At 46.7% G+C, this 22336-nt stretch overlaps 1 pseudogene; it reads right to left on the bottom strand.

Annotated features, from left to right (window-relative positions):
- Positions 1–12398: 12398 nt before the first annotated feature.
- LOC134738100 (disks large-associated protein 4-like) lies at positions 12399–15368 on the bottom strand (annotated as a pseudogene).
- Positions 15369–22336: the final 6968 nt, after the last annotated feature.

Raw genomic sequence — 22336 nt, 5'->3', positions numbered from 1 at the left:
GAATGTGGAATGGATTGTGAAATGGAAAGGGGAACGGAACGGAATGGAATGTGAAATGGAATGTGGAATGAAATGTGGAATGGAATGTGGAATGGAATGTGGAAATGAAAGTTGAATGGAATGTAATGGAATGTGGATTGAAACGAGGAATGTTAATGGATGGAACTTGGAATAGGTCATAGAACGTAACGTGGAATGGACTGTGGAATGGAATGTGGAATGGAATGGAATGGAATGTGGAATGGAATGTGGAGAGGAATGAAATGGTATGTGGAATGGAATGTGGGGTGAAATGGAATGGAATTGGATTGGAATGCAATGGAATGTGGAAGGGAAAGATGAATGGAATGTGGAATGGAATGAGGACTGGAATGGAATGGAATGTGGAATGGAATATGGTATGGAATGTGGAATGGAATGGAATTTAGTATGAAAGGAAATCTTGAATGGAATGTGGAATGGAATGTGAAATGAAATGTGGAATGGAGTGTGGAAAGGAATGTGGAGTGGAACGGAATGGAATATGTAATGGAATGTGGAATGGAGTGTGGAATGGAACGTGGAATGCAACGGAATGGAATGTGGAATGGAATGGACTAGAATGTGGAATGGAATGTTGTATGGAATGTGGAATGGAATGTGGCAAGGATTGGAAAGTGGAAAGTAATGGAATGGAATGTGGAATTGAATGGAATAGAATGTGCAATGTAATGTGGAATGGAAAGGAATGGAATGTTTAATGGTTTGTGGAATGGAATGGAATGGAAAGTGGATTGGAACGTCAAATGGAACGTGGAATGGAACGCCGAATGGAATGGAATGGAATGGAATGTGGAATGGAATGGAATGGAATGTGGAATGGGATGTGGAAAGGCAAGTGCAAAGGAATGGAATGTAAGGTGGAATGAAAGGAGGAGTGGTATTGGATGGAACTTGGAATAGGATGTAGAATGTAAATTGGAATGGAATGTGGAATGGAATAGAATGTAATGTGGAATGGAATGGAAAGGAATGTGTATTGGAATGTGGAATAGAATGTGGCATGGAATGGACAGGCATGTGGAATGAAAAGTGGAATGAAATGTGGAATGGAATGTGGAGTGGAACGGAATGGATTGTGTAATGGATGGTGGAGTGGAGTGGGGAATGGAGTGTGGAATGGAACCCAAAGGAATGTGGAATGGAATCTGCAATGGAATGTGGAATGCAAAGTAAAATGGAATGGAATGGAATATGGAGTGGAACGTGGAATGGAATGTGGCAAGGATTGGAATGTGGAAATTAATGGAATGGAATGTGGAATACAATGGAATGGTATGTTCAATGGAATGTGAAATGGAATGGAATGTGGAATGGTTTGTGGAATGGAATGGAATGGAAAGTGGATTGCAACACAGAATGCAACGTGGAATGGAACGTGGAATGGAAGGTCGAATGGAATGGAATGGAATGTGGAATGGAATGGAAAGAATGTGGAATGGAATGTGGAATTGAACGGAATGCAATGTGGAATGGAACGTGAAAAGCAATGTGGAATGCAATCTGGAATGGAATGTGCAGTGTAATGGAATGGAATGTGAAATAGAATGCAATGGAATGTGGAATGAAGTGTGGAATGCAATGGAATGAAATGTGGAATGGAATGGAATGGAATGGAATGAAATGGAATGTGGAATGGAATGCAAAGGAATGTGGAATGGAATGGAATGGAACAAGAATGGAATGTGGAATGGAATGGAATGGAATGTGGAATGGAACGTGGAATGGAACGTGGAAAGGAATGGAATGGAATGTTGAATGGAACGAGAAATGGAATGTGGATTGGAATGGATTGGAATGTGGGATGGAGTGTGGAATGTAATGAAATGTATCATGGAATGGAATGTGTAATGGAACGTGAAATGGAACGTGGAAAGGAATGGAATGGAAAGTGCAATGGAATGCGGAATGGAATGGAATGGAATCTCGAATGAAAAGGAAATGTTGTGGAATGGAAGGTGGAATGGAATGGAATGGAATATGGCAAGAAATTCAATGGAATGTGGAATGGAAAGGAATGGAATGTGGAATGGAAGGGAATGATATTGAATGTGGAATGGAATGGAATGGAATCTAAAGGAAAGTGGAATGGAATGGAATTGAATGTGGAATGGAAAGGAAAGTGGAATGGAATGGAATATGGAATGGAATGGAATGGTATGTGGAAGGGAAAGGGATGGAATGAGGAATTGATTGTCGAAAGGAGTGGAATGGAATGTGGAATGGAATGTGGAATGGAATGTAATGGAATGTGAAATGGAATGTGGAATGGAATGTGAAATGGAATGGATAGGAATGTGGAAAGGAATGGGGAATGGAATGTGGAATGGAAAGGATTTGAATGTGGAACGGAAGGTAATGAAATGGAATGTGGAATGGAAAGGAATGGAATGGAAATGAAAGTGGAATGGAATGGAATTTAATGTGGAATGGAATGGATATTGGAATGGAAAGGAATGTGGAATGGAATGGAATGGAGTATGGAATGGAATGGGATGGAATGAGGAAATGATTGTGGAAAGGAGTGGAATGGAATGTGGAATGGAATGTGGAATGTAATGTGGAATGGAATGTGGAATGGAATGGATAGGAATGTTGAATGGAATGGGGAATGGAATGTGGAATGGAATGGAATGAAACGTGGAAGGAAATGTGGAATGGAAAGTGGAATGGAACGTGGGATGGAAAGTGGAATGGAATGAAAGGGAACGCGAAATGGGAAGTGGAATGGAATGTGGAATGGAACGTGCAATGGAATGTTGAATGGAATGGAATGGAACGTGGAATGGAATATGGAATGGAACGTGGAATGGAAAGTGGAACGGAACGGAAGGGAACGTGGAATGGAAAGTGGAATGGAATGTCGATTGGAACCTGCAATGGAATGTGGAATGTAATGTGGATTGGAGAGGAATGGAATGTGGAATGGAATGGAATGGAATGTGGAATGGAATGGAATGGAATGTGGAATGATATGTGGAATGGAATTGAATGGAATGTGGAATAGATTCTGTAATGGAATGGAACGGAATACGCAATGGAATGGAATGGTATGGAATGTGCAATGGAATGGAATGTAATCTGGAATGGAATGTGGAATGGAAAGGAATGGAACGTTAAATGGAATCAGGAATGGAACTTGGAATGGAATGTGGAAGGCAATGGAATGGAATCTGGAATGGAAAGGAATCTATGTGGAATGGAATGTGGAATGAAATTCAATGGAATGTGGAATGGAAAGAAATGGAACGTGGAATGGAAGGGAATGGAATTGAATGTGGAATTAAATGGAATGGAAAATGAAATGGAATGTGGAATGCAATGTGAAATGGAATGTGGAATGGAATGGAATGGGATGTGGAATGGAATGTTTAAAGGAACGTGGAAAGGAATGGAGTAGAATGTGGAATGGAAGGTGGAATAGAATGGAATACAACGTGGAAAGGATCGTGGAATGGAACGTGGAATGCAACGTGGAATAGAACATGGAAAGGAATGGAATGGAAAGTGGAATGGAACGTGGAATGGAATGTGGAATGGAACGTGGAATATAATGTGTAATGGAATGGAATGGAATGTGGAATGGAATGTGGAATGGAATGGAATGGAACACGGAATGGGACGTGGAAAGGAATGGAATGGAAGGTGGAATGGAAGGGAATGAAACGTGGAATGGAATATGGAATGGAACGTGGAGAGCAATGTGGAAAGGAAAGTGGAATTGAAAGGAATGTAATGTGGAATGGAATGGAATTGAATGTGGAATGTAATTTGGAATGGAACGTGGAATGGAACATGGAATGGAACGTGGAATGAAACATGCAATGGAACGTGGAATAGAAAGTGGAATGGAATGTGGAATGGAATTCTATGGAATGTGGAATGGAATGTGGGATGGAATGGAAAGGAGTGTGGAATGGAATGTGGAATTGAATGGAATTGAATGTGGAATGGACTCTGGAAGGGAATGTGTAATGGAAGGGAATGGAATGTGGAATGGACTGTGGAATGGAAAGTGGAATGGAACGTGGAACGAAACGTTGAGTGGAATGTGGAATGGAATGCAATGTAATGTGGAAGGGAATGAAGAATGGAATGTGCAATGTAGTGGAATGGAATGTGAAATGGAATGTTCAATGGAATGTGAAATGAAACTTGGAAAGCAATGTGGAATGGAATGAAATGTAACCTGGAATGTAACTCAATGGAATTTTATGGAACGTTGATTGGAACGTGGAATGGAATGTGGAATGGGATGGAATAGAATATGGAATGGAATGTGAAATGGAATGGAATGTCACGTGGAATCGAATGGAATGGAATGTGGAATGGAATGTGGAAAGGAATGGAATGGAATGTGCAAAGAATGTGGAACGGAAAGTGGAATAGAAAGTGGAATGGAATGGAATGGAATGTGGAATGGAATGTGGAACGGAATGTGGAATGGAATGGAATGGAAAGTGGAACGGAATGTTGAATAGAATGTGAACAGAACATGGAATGGAATGGAATGGAATGTGGAATGGAAAGTGGAACGGAATGTGGAATGGAATGTGGAATATAATGGAATGGAATGTGGAACGGAATGGATTGGAATGTAGAAAGGAATGTGGAAAGGAATGCAATGGAATGTGGAATGGAATGCAATGGAATGTGGAATGGAATGTGGAATAGAATGTGGAAAGTAACAGAATGGAATGTGGAATGGAATGTGGAATGGAGTGTGGAATGGAATGTGGAATGGAACGGAATTGAATGTGGAAAGGAATGTGCAAAGGAGAGTGGAATGAAATGTGGAATTGATCGGAATGGAATGTGGAACGGAATGTGGAAAGGCATGTGGAATGGAATGGAAAGGATTGTGGAATGGAATGGAAAGGAATTGTACCGCATATGGAATAGAATGGAATGGAACGTGAAATGGAACAAGGAAAGAAATGTGGAATGTAACGTGGAATGGAACGTGGAATGGAAGGTGGAATGGAAAGTAATAGAACGTGGAAAGGAATGTGGGATGTTAAGGAATGGAATGTGGAATGGAATGTTGAATGGATCTTGGAATAGAATGTGGAATGATATGTGGAATGGAATGTGAAATGTAATTGAATGGATTGTGGAATGGAATGAAATGGAATGTGGAATAGAATGGAAAGGAATTGAATGGAATGCGGAATGGAATGTAATCGAATGTGGAATGCAATGTAATGTAATGGAATGTGAAATTAAATGGAATAGATTGTGGAATGGAATGGTATGGAAAGTGAAATGGAATGTGGAATGGAACGGGAAATGGAATGTGGAATGGAATGTTTAACGGAAAGTGGGATGGAATGAAATTTAACGTGGAATGCAATGGAATGAAACGTGGAATGGAACGTGGAATGGAAAGTGGAATTGAATGTGGAATGGAATGTAATGGAAAGTGGAATGGAATGTGGAATTGAATGGAATTTAATGTGTAAAGGAAGGAGGATTGGAATGTAATGGAATGTGGTTTGGAAATTTGAATGGAATGTGGAATGGGTTTTGGAATGAAATGTGGAATGGAATGTGTAACGGAACGGAATGGAATGTGGAATGGAATGTGTAATGGAATGGAATGGAAAGTGGAATGGAATGTGGAATGCAATGGAATGGAATGCGGAATTGAATGTGCAATGGAATATGGAATGGAATGGAATGCAGTGTGGAATGGAATGTGGAGTTGAATGGAATGGAATGTTGAATGGAATGCAATGAAATGTGGAATGGAATGTGTAATGGAAAGGAATGAAATCTGGAATGGAATGTGGAATGGAATATGGAATGTAAAGGAATGTAATGTGGAATGTAATGTGGAATGGAAAGTGAAATGGAATGGAATGGAATGTGGAATGGAACGTGGAATGCAATGGAATGGAACGTGGAGTGGAACATGGAATGGAACGTGGGAGGGAACGTGGAATGGAATGAAATGTGGAATGGAATGGATTGGAACGTGGAATGAAATGTGAAATGGATTGGAGTGGCATGTTGAATGGAATTGAAAGGAATATGGAATGGAATGTGGAATGGAATGTGGAATGGAATGTGGAATGGAATGTGGAAGTGAACATGGCATGGAATGCAATGTGTAATGGAATGTGGAATAGAATTTTAAATGGAATGGAATGGAATGTGGAATGGAATGTGGAATGGAATGTGGAATGCAAGGGAATGGAATGTGGAATGGAATGGATTGGAATGTAGAAAGGAATGTGTAATGGAATGCAATGGAATGTGGAATGTTACGGAATGGAATGTGGAATGGAATGTGGAATGGAAAGGAAAGGAATGTGGAATGGAATGTGGAATAGAATGTGGAATGGAACGGAATGGAATGTGGAATGGAATGTGGAACGGAGAGTGGAATGGAATGTGGAATGGAACGGAAAGGATTGTGGAACGGAATGTGGAATGGAATGAGGAATGGAATGGAATGGATGGTGGAATGGAATGGAATGGAATGGAAAGGAACGTGTAATGGAACTTAAAAAGGAACGTGGAATGAAACGTGGAATGGAAGGTGGAACGGAATGGAATGGAATGGAACATGGAATGGAATATGGAATGGAATGGAATGGAACTTGTAATGGAATGTGGGATGGAATGGAATGGAATGTGAAATGGAATTAGGAATGTATCATGGAATAGAATGTGGAATGGAATATGGAATTGAATGTGGAATGTAATTGAATGGAATGTGGAATGGAATGGAATGTGGAATACAATGGATTGGAATGGAATGTGCAATAGAATGGAATGGAATGTGGAATGCAATGCAATTGAATGGAATTTGATATTGAATGAAATGTAATGTGGAATGGAATGGAATGGAATGTGGAATGGAATGGAATGAAATGTGGAATGGAATGTGGAATGGATTGGAATGGAAAGTGGAATGGAAAGAGGAATGGAACGTGCAATGGAATGTGGAATGGAATGGAAGGAAATGTGGATTGGAATGTGGAATGGAATGGAATGGAATGTAGAACGGAATGTGGAAAGGAATAGAATGGAATTTGGAAGGTAATGGAATGTAATGGAATGTGGAATGGAATGAGGAATGGAAAGGAATGGAATGAGGTATGGAATGCAATGGAATGTGGAATGGAATGTAATGTGGAATGGAATGGAATGGAATGTGGAATGGAATGGAATGCGGAATGGTATGGAATGGAATGGAATTGAATAGAATATGGAATGGAATGGATTGGAATGTGGAATGGAACGTGGAATGGAAAGTGGAATGGAACGTGGAAGAGAACGTGGAATGAAATGTGGAATGGAATAGAATTGAATGTGGAATGGAATGGAATGTGGAGTGGAATGGAATGGAATGGAATCTGGAATGGAATGCAAAGGAGTGGAATGTGGAATGGAATGGAATTGAATGTGGAATGGAATGTTGAATGGAATGTGCAATGGAATGTTGAATGTAATGGAGTGGAACGTGGAATGGAATGTGGTATGGAATGGAGTGGATTGTGGAATGGAATGGATTGGAATGTGGTTTGGAATGGAATGGAATGTGGAAAGGAATGTGGAATGAAATGTAAAGGAACGTGGAATGGAATGTGGAAAGGAATGTGGAATGAAATGTAAAGGAACGTGGAATGGAACGTGTAATGGAATGGAATAGAACGTGGAATGGAATGTGGAATTTAAGGTGGAAAGGAATGGAATGGAATGTGGAATGGAATCTGTAATGGAATGGAATGGAACGTGGAATGGAACGTGGAAAGCAACGTGGAAAGAAACGTGGAATTGAAGATGGAATGGAACGTGGAGTGGAATGGAAAGCAATGTGGAGTGGAAAGGAAGGTGGAATGGAATGTAATGTAATGTGGAATGGATTGGAATGGAATGGAATGAAAGGGAATGTGGAATGAAATGTGGAATGGAACGTGAAATGGAATGGAATGGATTGTGGAATGCAATGTTTAATGGAATGGAATGTGGAATGGAGTGGAATGGAATGTGGAATGGAATGTGGAATGGCCTGTGGAATGGAATGTGAAATGAAATGGAATGGAATGGAATGGAATGGAATGGAATGTGGAATGGAATGGAATGGATTGTGGAATGGAATGGAATGGAATGTGGAATGGAATGGAATGAAATGCGATATGGAATGGATTGGAAGGTGGAATGGAATGGAATGAAGTGGAAAGTGGAATGGAATGGAATAGAAAGTGCAATGGAATGGAATGGAATGTGGAATGGAATGTAAAATGGAAAGTGGAATGGAGTGTAGAATGGAATGTGGAATGGAATGGAATGGAACGTGAAATAGAATGGAAAGGAATGTGGAATGCGATGTTTAATGGAATGGAATGGAATGTGGAATGGAGTAGAATGGAATGTGGAATGGAATGTGGAATGGAATGTGAAATGGAATGGAATGGAATGGAATGGAATTTTGAATGGAATCGAATGGAATGTGATATGAAATGGAATGGAAGGTGGAATTGAATGGAATTAAGTGGAAAGTGGAATGGAATGGAATGGAAAGTGCAATGGAATGGAATAGAATGTGGAATGAAATGTAAAATAGAAAGTGGAATTTAATGTAGAATGGAATGTGGAATGGAATGGAATGGAACGTGGAAAGGAATGGAATGGAATGTGGAATGCCGTGTGAAATGGGATGGAATGGAGTGGAATATAATGTGGAATGGAATGGAATGGAATGTGGAATGGAATGTGGAATGGAATGGAATGAAATGGAATGTGGAATGGAATGGAATGGAAAGTGGAAGGGAAAGAATAGAAGCTGGATTGAATAGAAGCAGGGGCAGTGGCAGGGGTACAGCTGTGGGTGTGGCAGTGAGTGGACACCGGGCCAGGAGTCACCCATCATCCCACCTTTGGCAGGAGGGAGGGAGGGAGGCCGCCCCATTGCTGGTAGCCCCCGCAGACACCGCGTTTCTCACGGAGGCCCTGAGCCAGGGCGCGAACCCAGATGCCGTGTTCCCTGGGGCGCAGCATAGACAGCCCGGCCGGGAGCTGCGAGGTCAGAACCCCAGGCCTCAAATCACACGGGAGCGGGAAGGGGCGGTGGAGAAGATGAGACAGGAAAGGTCTGGATGGGGAAGGATCGCAGGCTCCCCGGGCTCCCGACCCCCTGCGACCCACGCTCCCTGAGGGCAGCTGCGGCTCCACATCTTTCTCCTGCTGGAGGTTAAAGGAGTAGCTTCGTCCTTTGGAAAAATGCCACCAGCCTCCATCCTCGAACCTTCCCGGCTTCTTCCAGCGTCATGAGCCCAGCAGGAAATAGAAAAGCGGAGTCTGTGTTTATTTACACGGTAATAAATGTATAAATCGAATGATGTCATTGTTTCCCAGGCAAAGGTAAAGAGAAAATAGTCAGACGGGACCTCCAGAGCCGGGAAAGCAAAGCCTGGTCCTGGGTGGGAGGCATCGGTGGGAAGGCCCTTTCCTCGTGGGCTGTGCGCGTCCAAGGCCCACTGAGTTCTAGAATTTGGGTGATTTAAGGGGAACTCTCGGGGGCGGCAGCAGAGTGTCTGGGACATCGACCGAGGCCTTGTGCTGTATTTCTGTCATGGTGGAGCCGCGTCACTGTACTGGGAAAATCTGCATAGGAGACAAAGGTCCGTGAAGAGTGGGGCCTGGGAGGGCACAGGGAGGCTCCTGAGTGCGCATTGCCAGCTCCGGCCCGGGGCTCCCTCGGGTCAGACGGTGAATATGCTGGGCAGTGAACACCCCAGGCCTTCATGCTGGACTTGGGTGCACCTGTGCATTTACGGAGCACCTGCTTGTGTGCAGAACACTTGTGTGCACCTGTGTGTGTGTGGAGAACCTGTGAGCACCTGCTTGTGTGCAGAGCACCTGTGTGCACATGTGTGTGTGTGGAGCACCCGTGAGCACCTGCTTGTGTGCAGAGCACTTGTGTGCAACTGTGTGTGTGGAGCACCTGCTTGTGTGCAGAGCACCTGTGTGCACCTGTGTGTGTGTGTGGAGCACCTGTGAGCACCTGCTTGTGTGCAGAGCACCTGTGTGCACCTGTGTGTGTGTGTGTGGAGCACCTGTGAGCACCTGCGTGTGTTCAGAGCACCTGTGTGCAACTGTGTGTGTGTGTAGAGCACCTGTAAGCACCTGTGTGTGTTCAGAGCACCTGTGTGCACCTGTGTGTGTGTGTAGCACCTGTAAGCACCTGCGTGTGTGCGGAGCACCTGTGTGCACCTGTGTGTGTGTGGAGCACCTGTGAGCACCTGCTTGTGTGCAGAGCACCTGTGTGCAACTGTGTGTGTGCGTGTGTGGAGCACCTGTAAGCACCTATGTGTGTGCAGAGCACCTGTGTGCACCTGTGTGTGTGTGGAGCACCTGTGAGCACCTGCTTGTGTGCGGAGCACCTGTGTGCACCTATGTGTGTGTGTGGAGCACCTGTAAGCACGTGCATGTGTGCAGAGCACCTGTGAGCACCTGCATGTGTGCAGAGCACCTGTGAGCACCTGCATGTGTGTGGCGCACCCGCATGTGTGTGGAGCGCCTGTGAGCATATGTGTGCCTGTGTGGAGTACCTGCATGTGTGTGGTGTGCAGAGAGCCAGAGCACAGGGCAGGGAACCACTCTGGTTTTGTTTCAAAGCCTGTGTATTTTACAGACCATAAAAATGCTGTTATTTATAATGTGGAGTAGACAGTTGTGATACATATTTTACTGTGTTTCAAGGTGATGACCTCTTGCTGTCTTAACACCTCTAGAAGGGGCCAAATTTAGCTCATTGCTTCTTTTTTCTGGTCCACAAGCTAAGCTTTTTTTGGGAGGGGTTGTTTTTCCCCATTTTTCAGTGGTTGAAAAAGAATGATACTTTGTGGCAGGTGAAAATTAGGTGAAATTCAGACCTCAGCGTCGTGATGAAAGTCTATGGGATGCAGCCTTGCTCTGGGGTTTGTGTGTGGTGGGTGGGTCTTTCAGGCCATAGCAGTTGTGGCTGCCCAAGAGGCACCATCCCCACTGCATGGCTGTGTGGCCACCACACCCCACCTGAGCCCTGCAGTGGTGATCCAAGGGCATCAGCACATGGGAGCTACCAGTCACACACTGAGGTTTCATTGTTTGCACGGCGTCCTGTGCTGTCCCATCACTTTGGCTTGGCACCTGCCCTCACACACTGGCAGGGAGCCCCCAGGACACCTGCGGCATCACCTCTGAGGATGTGGCTTTTCCCTAGTAAGGGCAACTATTGAACCTGTCCTCTGACCATCTCCCGGGGGTCCTTCCAAGTCACATGGGAAATGGGCCCAATACTTGATGGAGGATGCAGCCCAGAGTCACCCTGTGCCCTCGGCTGTCAGGTGGCGTGGCACGGCCTTTCCAACAACAAACATCCTTAGGTAACAAACAGGTTGAGAATCATATCAGGAAAGAAGAAGAGGCGCCGTGGTGGTACCGTGTTGTAAACAGAGTGTGCAAATAGGAATTCTTCAGCCTTGGATTAAAGAAGAAGCACACAAACCTCTCAGGAGGAAACGATGACAAACCTAGAAGGGGCAGAGGGCAGGGACGGGAGCAGCCCTAGGGGAACCAGCTGAGCCGGCCATGGGCCTAGGAGGATGCCAGCTCTGCATCCCCCGAGGGTGCGGGTCCAGGAAACAACCCCTTGATCCTGAGGGGCCGGACAGGGTGTGAGCAGCATGGAGCCCCTGGAAAGGCAGGGTCCTGCCTGGGGCCACAGACACCAGGGGTATAGGGCCTTGCACCTCGGAGACTGCTGTGGGCCCCCAAGCAAGAGTGTGGAAACCTACCAGAGGCCTGCAGGAGCCAGTACCAACCAGCATCTACCACCAGCCAGAAAGACACCGGAGCCCAGGGTTCAAGAAAGGCAGCCCTGAAAGAGAAGGTCAGCCATCAGAGCAGCAAAGATCCCAGGAGGAAAAACGTCACAGCTGACAAAGGGCCTTTCAGGGGACATGGGCCTGATACTAAGGTTGAAGGGGAAGATGTTTTACTTAAAACAAAATAAACAGTGGGATATCGGGAAAATGAAGGAACCCCATCACCGCTGTGGAAGCATGATTACTATCACACTGGATCCTCAGTTAGTGAGAAAATGGAGCCGAGAATCTCTCCCAAAATGTCACACCAGTTTACAGACAGAGGGGACGTACAACAAAAAATCAGAATTGTAAAGAGGAAAACTTCAGGGTAGACAGAGGCGATCCCTGGAGAAAGGCAGGCTTGGTGTTCATAACAGAATACCTGAAAGTCCCAGACGATCTATTTACAAATCATTTTTTATTTTTTATTTTTCCATTCACACTTGGTTTTTGTGTTTTTTAATGATTTAAAATCGTTTTCTTTCCTCCTGCATGGTCTCAGAGCCTGGTCTGGGCTTCCAGGACATAAATCTTGATGCTTTCCATGCTCTCGGTGGCTGAGTTCTGCCTCACAGAAGCTGCCCACTTGGCCACCGGGAGTCTCTTGTGGGACTCATGGTGCTGCTTGTCGCTGGCATCTGAGGCCTTGTCACGGCTCACTGCCGGCTTGGATTTGTGGCTTCTTCGGGACCGGAGGGGGTGGTTTCTTCTCTTCCTTCCTCTTCTCGGGGGTCTCCACCAGCTGCCAGCTGTTGGCCTTGAGGTGGTAGAGTTCATCGAACTTCATGCTGATGTCCTTGATGGACAGCTGTAGCAGGTCCCAGAACCCTGCCAGGTCCCGGGCTATGGGGCGTGGGTTGGCATCAGGGTTCAAGTGTTGCTCACAGAGGCCAAGGAACTGCTGGAATTTCTGGGATATTGGTAGCTGGGCACTACCCACAGCACTGAGGACTTTTCCTAAGACTTCAGAGAGGTTGTACTCTTTGGTCTCCTTGTCCATCTGGCAGCACCCGCCTTCCAGCTGCTCCATTTCTGCCTGCAGTAGCTTTAGGAACCAGTAGCCGTCTCGGTGGCAGGTCCGTGGCTGTGCCGGCTCTGCTGGGGAGCTGGAAGAAGTCTCGAGCTGGGGTCTGGTGGGTGCAGCGAGGACACCTCCAGGGCAGGGTCACTGTTGTCTCCATAGGAGAGGCTGTGCTTGATCTGGGCAATCTTGGGGGCCCGTGAAGGACCAGCATCGATGCTGATGGAGTTGGGGTGAAGGGTACAGTCCGGAAGGCTCCTCTCAGATGATTTATAGCTTGAGTAATTGGCATCCTGGGTATCTGAGTCCGTGTCCTGTTGGGAGGACATACTGTGAGAGGGGACGCTGCTTTGCCAGTCGTCCTCTACCTGAACCCCGATGGACTGGAATTTGGTAGTGAGACTGGTCTCCTCTTTTGGCACTGGCTGAATGCAGTCAACTTGTATTCCTATTGATGACAGTTTCCTTTTGGGGGTGGCCTCGGGGTGGGACTCAGAGCTGGTCAGCGTCCCTTATTCACTTTTCCGAGCTGCATGTTTTGGGGGTGGCTCTGGGGCCTCAGGGGCTGGGGCGACTCCACCCCGTGTCATGCTGGGCAGTCGGGTACCACTGTCCAGGCTGTCTGATGAGTTGCTCAGGCCCAACTGGCTAGTCACCTCGCTCTTGTGGTCCTGGCTGTCCAGGAAGGTATCCTGGGCAGACTCAGTACCACTCTGGACTGTGACTGAGATGAACGGCTTTGAAGTGGTGCATGGAGGGACCGGTGGCAGGGTCTTCTTATACGCCACTAGGCATGATGAACTCGGAAGGCTGTGACTATTGCTGAGGCTGCTGGTACTGGGTGGTGGGGAGAGGGACTGCAGGGAGACACTGTCCTCCTCCTGCGAGCAGCCTGCCTGGATGGCACGCAGGTAGCTGGGGCTGTGGGAGCGGAAGCAGCTGGGCAGTGGCAAATCAAGCATCTCCGCCGCTGTGGACTCTGCTTCGCTGCAGGCTGACTCGCAGGCCGCCTCATCCTGTTCACTCGGCTCTGCCTCCCGTACCTGCCGCTCATGGCCAAACAACTGGGGGATCAGGGAGGCCTGTCCAAAATCTGACTGATGCAGCTGGAGTCGTTGAGGCTGTCACTGATGGGCATGTAGTCCTCTTCCCAGCCCAGACACTTGGAGGGCAGCAGCATGTCCACTGAATCCAGGCGGTCCAGACTCCTGTGGGGGTTGCTCTGCTCTCCCAGTGACGGCTGCGTGGCTCTCAGATAGCTCTGGCGCCACGCTGCAGTCTTGGGTGAGGGCTCGGGGCTGCGGCCGGACTCGTCACTGTCCTTGTCACCCATGGCCTTGATGTAGCTGCTGCTGCGCATGAGCCGGAACGGGCTGGGGCCGTCGGCTGCGGCATCCGTCTCGCATGGGGACAGCATCGTGGTGCTGCACTCGCCACCACCAGGCACCTGCGGGTAATGGTAGGCTAGACCCTGGTGGCAGGATTTGGGCTTGAGCACGCTCTTATCAAATGTGGCCGAGGTCTTCTGGCAGACCTCGTGGGCGTGGCTGAGGGTCAGAGTGAACCAGGAGCCCCGTTTGACGTAGTTGGTTTCAGTGCCCACCCCAAGGCTGGGGCAGGTGGCTGGGGGTGCAGGCGGGGGTGGTGGGACCGTTAGCTGGGTGGTGTTTTCTTGGTGGCTTTGAGCATGTGCCCACTGAGGGTGTTGTAGGCATGCATGAAGTAGAGTGGCTGGCTGCGTTCTGCCTGGCGGCCTAGTGTCATTAGCCCGGAGGCTGGGCCACTGCTGCGGAAGGTGCCGGCCTCGCCATCCAAGTTGTCATCGGCGCTCCACCAGCCTGAGATGTTGGAGCGGCTGCGCCCTTTGGGCTCCCCAACCTTGGCCCGCTCCTTGCTTTTGGCCCTCTGGCCCTTGCCAGTCCTCCATGTCACCCTTCTTGCTGCCATTGCCACCGACCTTGCCCACTGTGCCATCCAGTAAGGGTGGCTTGGTGAAGAAAAGCTGCTGGACTGAGTGGACCAGGTGGCGGATGCAGCCAGGGCTCTCGCCACGGGCCTTGGTCTCACCATGGGGGAATTGGAGGGTGCTGAAGCCACTACAGTGGATGGGCAGCTGCTTCTCAAACTGGACCAGGAGGTTGGTGGGCAGCCGGTTGATCTTGGTGGCCTGGGCATGGCTGGGGAAGGGGCTCTCCTCTGGCACCTCGAAGTGGGAGTTGTCGTGGATGTAGAGAAAGGTGCTGCTGGGCGGGGGCAGCTGGTTGTTGTGGGGAAAGAGGCCATCCCCCAGCAGGGTGTCCTGCCCAGGGAAGCGGGCCTTGCCAGCAAAGGCGTCCGTGGGCGACAGCAGGTAGGAGTTGTGGTCAGTCCCTGCAAACGGGCTCGTTGGGTGGGTCTAGGCTGTCCCTAGAGAGGTGGTGGGGGCGGCTGTCACCGAGACCTTTCATGACCCCAGGCCGAGGGCAGGAGCCGTCACCCTAGCAGGGCCCCCGGGTCGCCTCCCCCGGGAGGCAGCCACCCTGCGCCGGGCGCCTCTGCAGCCTCAAGCCCGCTCAGCAGCTCCACTGTGCCGCCGCCTCTGGGGTCCGCTCACAGGTCCCCGCACCTGGCCCTGGCCCACGGGCGCCCCATGTATCTCCTCCGGCCGGCGCGGCACACCTGAAAATCCTTTTGAATGTACAGTTGAGTAATGGCTAAAAGAAAATGACTTTTCCACACGCACAACACTTCTGACACCAATTGTGGGGTTTTCATCCAAGCAATTTCTCAGTTCTCTTGGACACAGACTTGGTGTCGAAAGTTTAACTTGATTCTGACACTAACTGCCCAGAGCCAGCACCGACCCAGCAGGCGAAGGGTCCAGTGCCACAGACTGCCTGCCTCAGACACCAGCGGCGGGGGATGCACCCCCGTTCGCAAATCAAATCGGGTCCTCTTGCCTGGCGCAGTAAGACAAACGTCCACGCTGAGGTTTTGCAGTGGAGAAAGGAGGATGTTTATTCGCAGGGCACCAAGCAAGGAGAATCGGGCAGCTCTTGCTAAGACCCGAGCTCCTCAGTGGCCTACAGGTAACGATTTTAAAGGTGGGAGGAAGAGATTGCTGGTAAAGTCACAAACCAATACTTGGAAGCTAACCATAGGTTTCACCTTAAAAAAAATAAAGAGATATCTTGAAGTGAGACCCATAGGTCATAAGTGGATTCAAAGATTCTCTGATTTGCAGGAGAAGCTGTATCCAAAACTCTAGGGTCAGCAGAAACCAATGCCAAGTTCTAGACTGTGGGGGTCTCCTCCTTCAGGTTCCTTGGGAAGAAATTTAGAACCAAAGGCAGGTTGAGTTCACTCCCTGGTTCTGGTTATCGGGGGTCTGCGTGCCGGTGGATTTAGACCCGGGTGGTGAGGTTCTGGGCTTCTGGAGAACAGTTCAGGGATGTGGGGCAGGGTTATCTTTAGTTTCTAGAGGGAGCCGGATGTTGTTCTGAGCTATTGTTACCTCCTTGCCTACCTGGATGCTTGTTTGGTTTTCAAGACCAGCTTGGTGCCTGTAATTTTCCTTGAATGAACTCGAGATTCTCCTTTATTTCCATGTTTGGGGTGGCCTGGCAGGTCCCTAGGAGGGGTCCCAGCTCCATCTCACCCTAACGTCTGTCTGACTCGCCTACAAAGTGGGGTCCCCATGACCTCCCCCTCAGGTCAGGTCATTTCCCAGGACGTCTCACAGAACCCCAGGAAACACTCACATTTCCTGATTTGTTACAGAGGGTGTAGATGAGCAGCCAGGAGGGGCATGTAGGGCCAGGTCCCAACTTTGCATTTTCGGCCACAGTGCTATGGGGCCGTCTTTATCCATCTCCACCATTTTAGAACATTATAATCATGGTTTTTTAGCCACAAGGGAAAAGTGGTTTCCAGAAGTTATTAGCGTCATTACACATTTCAGCAATAATTATTACCATTAGATGTTTGTGAAGGTTTCGAATTGTCAGCTATATTACATAGGCCCTTTAAATGGAAGAAAACATTAGATTTTATCAGGCAATGTAGTTTTATTTTTTCTTATCATTTTTGTGTAATTTCAATAAGCACATAATGGCAGTATCTATCCCTGAAGACCTGAATGTTTCTGTAAATTAATTTAATTTTGAAGGCCTGAAATCATTCTTAAAACTTGTGGACATAGGTTCATATTTATAAAGAAAAATGCGGATATATGTGTGGTAGGGTTGTGAACCTTCTGCTGATTTCTGAGAACAGTATTTTAACTTGCCACCTTCATGGAAGACTAAGAAATTATTTCAAGTAGCCTTCTGAGGTGACTTTCTACCTGCAGTTATCAGCTGCGTCCCGGTGAAAATCGTATGAAACACGTAAATAGCTGTCATTGTGTAGGTTATATAAATGGATGAATGAAAACCATGAGGCCCGTCAGGAATGTAAACATCCTCCAATTTCCCTACTCCCTAGTGTATACACACCTTTGAACATCATCTGGGTTTCTGCTTTTGTAATAGGAATGGTGTATGATTTTGAATCCACATCCTTAAGTGAAATAATTCTTTTGTGGAAGGTATCCTGGTGTTTGTCCAATGTGTGTGTTTGATTTTGTGGACACACAGGACTGCTAGCCACAACGTCCTCTACACGGCAGCTCTTGAGCCCCATGGCCTCTGGATTTCTTGACTCTTGATATTTGAGGACCCCCAGAAATGTCTGACGCTGACCTGGGGGGTTGAATCTACTGATATTTATATTAGACATGAATACTGAGAATGTTTTTAAACATTTATTAATTTATTTTAAAATAACACTATAAACCCATTACAGAATGACATAAAACATATTTTCTTCAGAAAGATTCATTTTCCAAAACAAAGGAACAAAGAGTAAGGAGACTTACTTCTTTGTGCCAGTCTCTCCAACGCCTGGTTCACAGGTACAGATGTTCCACGTAGCTTCTGGAAAACTCTATTGTATATCTGTTAGAAAATGAGAGTGAAAAGGCAAACAATGTCTTAGAATTATTATAAAAATAGCTTTGACTTCACACATCCCCTGGAAGGGCCTTGGGGAACCTAAGGGCTTCCAGGGAACCATGCTTTGAGAAGGGCTACTGTAGAAACACCTGTGGTAAATTTGTGTCTTGCTGTCCCCATCACCATCTGTGATGGGCGGCCACCCCCCCAGCTTCTGGCCAGCAGCCTCCACAGCCATCTGTCTCCAGGAATTCCCTTGGCTGAAGAGCGTTGCCTAGCCTCGTTGGTGCTGCTTTCAGGTGAGCCCACGAGTGGTGGCTGGACAGTGAGGGGCACAGACGCCTGACCCCTCCCCCGGACTCCCGATGCCTCCAAAGGCCAGCCTGCACCAGGTACTCCTGTGAGTCAGCCAGGTCCTTTCCTGAGACCCTGGTGCAGCCCAGTGTCCCTCCCATCCCCTGACTGCAGGTGCGGACCCCTGACTGTTGCCCTGGGGCTGACTTCCGGGCAGTATCCTCTGCTGCCAGGGGTAGGTCCGCTGGAAGCCTCACTGATCCACCACAGACAAACTCAGGCCACGTCCACCCCACGTCCCGCTGGGCTCCAGCCCTGGAGCCCCATGCCCTGTGCTGTCTCATAGCTGCAAGCTGCCACTTCCTTTTCAGGTTCTGATTGCTGATTTCTCTTTCAAAAAATCAGAAGCCTGGATTTTGTCAGTGGTCTCTGGAAAACATCTTTGTTCAGCATAAACGAGTTTTACTCCCTCATGGTACAAGGTTATACAGGAAGAAATGCCATCTCCTCGTGGACAGACGCTCCCAGGAACCATCCCAGGGAAGACCCTGAGGGAAAAAGCAAAAGCCGGGGCGGGTGCCTTTGGAGACACCCAGGGGAGCACAAAGCCCCCGATTCGCTCATCTGCTGACGTGAAGGGGCACTTCCTAAAATGGCCTGGTCCTGGTTTTGTGCTGAGGGTCCCTGGCTGAGTTGCATTTTAGTTATTTTTTTCAACTTACTTTATACTCTGAGAGTGTCCAAATTATCAAAACTATATTTCTAAAGGACAGGAAAAGTATTTCTTGTGTAATTTAGGTTTTATGTTAAAAACCTGAAGACAGAAACAACCTCTCTGAAGTGAATTTGATAGTATTGTTACTATGAACGGTAACTGACATCACAGGGGAAATTTTTCTATTTATATTATAAAATATAAAATATGAACATGTCACAAACCTCAAAGACACTCTTATTTATATCAGATGACTCCTGAGGATTTTAAAGTGCCAAGCACTGAAGTTTTACGGGATAAATTGCCTTGGCTTTAAGGATCTCACACATTTTAGAGAAATGCCGTAACTTTATCTCCAGGTCCATGGAAAAGCTAGAGAGGTGCAGAAAGGCATGGCAGACATCCCACTTACCTCTGTTTAAAAAGCCACCCTTCTTAGGAATCAGCTGCTGATACCCTGAGGTGATTCTTTCACCCAAACTCCGCTTCAGCTCTTTTGTCCTCTTTCTTAATTATTGTGGGTTTTATTATTTTTAAAGTAACTTAACCAGTTCAGTATTTTAGCAGTGCTCTAAAATGTGATTATGACCATCTCCACAGTAATCTAACAGTGAAAATTAGATCCTTGTCCACAAATCCAGGGGAGAAAATTGAGTGCTAAGATTGCATTAAGCGGCCATGCAAGTCCTCTTAGTTGAACACAGGCTTGCATCAGAAGCTGGGCTAGGTCAGCAGGCTGTGCGGTGCGGAGAGGACCATGTTCCTGCTGCTGTGGAGCCATCCCCCAGTAAGACGACCTGGCAGGAGGATGATAGTTGGTTGTGACTCAACTTGGTTTGGATACAGACACAGGCAAAGTGGTGTGGTCACAGAAAAGGAATCCTTGAAATCACGTTTCTCTTTTGCAATCCTGAAGCTATCCTAGATGATTATTTTCTTGTTTTCTTCTGAATTTTTGGAGTAATTTTTATGTCAGATCTTATTTCCATGATAGACTTATTAACTGTAGCCCTTTAAAAATTTTTACTGTCTGCTCTAAGGCTTAACATATACATACTTAACCTATTCAAGTCTGAATGAACATAATCTTACACCAACCTGTTCTGAGGTAAACTTCCATTTTTCCTTCCTTTGTGCTGTTTTTGCCATACATTATATACCTATGTAGTTATTAACCACATGATACATCATTACCATCTTTGCTTCAGGCAGTCAATTACATTTTAAAGTAAATTAAAAAATTAAATATATATTTTATAATGACCGTTGCTTTTACCATTTCCAGAACTTTTTAGTCTTTTGTCTAGGTCGAGACTTTCCACTGATATCACACTCCTTTTGCCTGAATAACTTCCTTTAAAATGTCTTGTAGTGAAGGTCTACCTGCAATGAATTATTCAGCTTCTGACCTGGAAATGTCTTTACCTCACCTTGAAATAATATCTTGAAAGCTACTATCATGCTGGTGCACGATTCTGGGTTAACACAGTTTTTCTTTCAGCATTTAATGGGGTTGCTTTATTGTTTCCTGGTTGTACAGTCATGAGGATAACTCTGCTCTAATTCTTATCTTTTCCCTTGGTACACAGGCATCTCTTCCCCTTCTGGTTGTCTTCAAGATTTTCACTTTACCTTTGTTTTTCAGTAGTGTGGTTATGATGCATCTGCTTAAATATGATTTTGTGTTTTATTTACACTGGTTGGTTTTAGATGAGATATTTGAATCTGTACTTTGTTTCCTTTCATTGAAAATGGAAAATTCTTGGTCGTTGTCTATTCAAATACGTCCTCTTTCCTATTGTTTCTCTCATCTTCCTCTTGTTCACTAAGCATATATTGGAGTGTTTGATATTATCTGAGCTGTTGAACACTCTTCTCTTTTTTTCCACATTGTGTTTCACTTTACATAATTTAACTTGATTTATCTTCAGGTATACTGATTTTCCTCTGCTAGGTTCAACCATCTTATAAGTCTGTCAACAGACTTCTTTATCTCTGATAATCAGGTTTTTTATTCCCAGCATTTTCCTTTGCCTGTTTTAGATTTCATCGCTGTGCTGAAATCCCCTCACCTTTTTTAAAAAATATTTTCACCTTTTCTTCTAGTTCCCTTAACACATGGACTCTAGCCATTTGAACATCCCAGCCAACAGATGAAACATCTGGGACTTCCCTGTGTCTGGTTCTGTTGACTGTTTTACCTCTTGACAATGGGTTATATTTTTCTCTCGTCTCTGTCTTGAACTTTTTGATTAGGTGACTGTGTGGATGTGTGCATGCATATACACATGGCTGTGTCTCTGCATGAGTGTGAGCACTCGTGGTGCATGTGTGAGAGCACACCTGTGGGTGTGCATGCATGTGTGAGTATCTGAGCATGGGAGTCAGCAGCACCCATCTTCTCGTGGGCCTCACTGAAGCCCTGCTCCTCTGAGCCTCTCCTTCACTCCAGAGTGTCTCCTGCTGCCTGTGGCTGTCCACCATGCTCCTGTCTTTGGAGTCAGTGTCTACCCCGACTGCCTGAGGGCCCTGCTCTGGGTCAGACCCCATATGTGATGGTGTGTGTGACTACAGCCTCCCCTTCACTGAGTTGGAAACACTCCCTGGGCCATCTTGGGGGTGCTGGGGGTAAGTGGCCCTTGACATGGAATTTCCTGAGGCTGGGCCTCTGGCTCCTCTGTCCCATGTTGGGCCTCGAGGCCACTTGGGGTTCTTGGGTCCTGCCAGTGAATCCAGCTCTGGACCCACAGGCCCGCGTTAAAGAAAGAAATTTCAAACCCTTCTTGTGTTTGAAATTAAGGTTTGCAAACTGCTGGTCCAGCTGTGTCTTTTTAATGGTCCTGCTGTGTAGAGCTGTGCAAATTTGAAAATTCCGTGACTTCACTCAATGTGTGAATTCCTTCCAAATAATGCTTCCTGTGATTTGTGTATGTTTACTGACTTTTCTTCCTTTAAGCAAAAATATTAAGGCCTCCCCCACTCGCTGCTGCACCTGGCTGGACAGTGGGGGCTAAATACTTTCCCCTTAGAAAACTGTTGCATTCCTAGGTGTTTGAGATGTGTGTCCAATGGGAGTCAGGGTTAAAGTGTGTCCTTTCTGTGTAGACATCAGGGGGCTCATAGGGTGAAAGATCACAGCTAACTAACATGACATGCTGTGTGCACCTCACCCAGCACCCACCCACTGCCTGCCGAGTTCTAGGAGTTGGAAATTAAAATGGAATTACTGCCCGATGGTCAGCGTGGTGCTCCCAAGTGTGGTCTTTGGATACACCAGGCATGTCATTTTCTGCCTGTTCTTCTCACTGATAAGGGGCACGTGGCAGCCAATGGCAAGCATCACAGACTCACCAATCTTGTCCCAGAGTGGTTGGAGAATTCAACCAGAAAGTCTGAGCCCCCTGCCCTGTGCCCAGGTCCCCCAGTGTGTTCC

Source organism: Pongo pygmaeus, chromosome 15 (assembly GCF_028885625.2).
Source record: "Pongo pygmaeus isolate AG05252 chromosome 15, NHGRI_mPonPyg2-v2.0_pri, whole genome shotgun sequence".
Classification (NCBI taxonomy): Eukaryota; Metazoa; Chordata; class Mammalia; order Primates; family Hominidae; genus Pongo; species Pongo pygmaeus.
The sequence above is the reverse complement of the archived record's forward strand: the minus strand, read 5'-3'. Positions and strand labels throughout refer to the sequence as shown.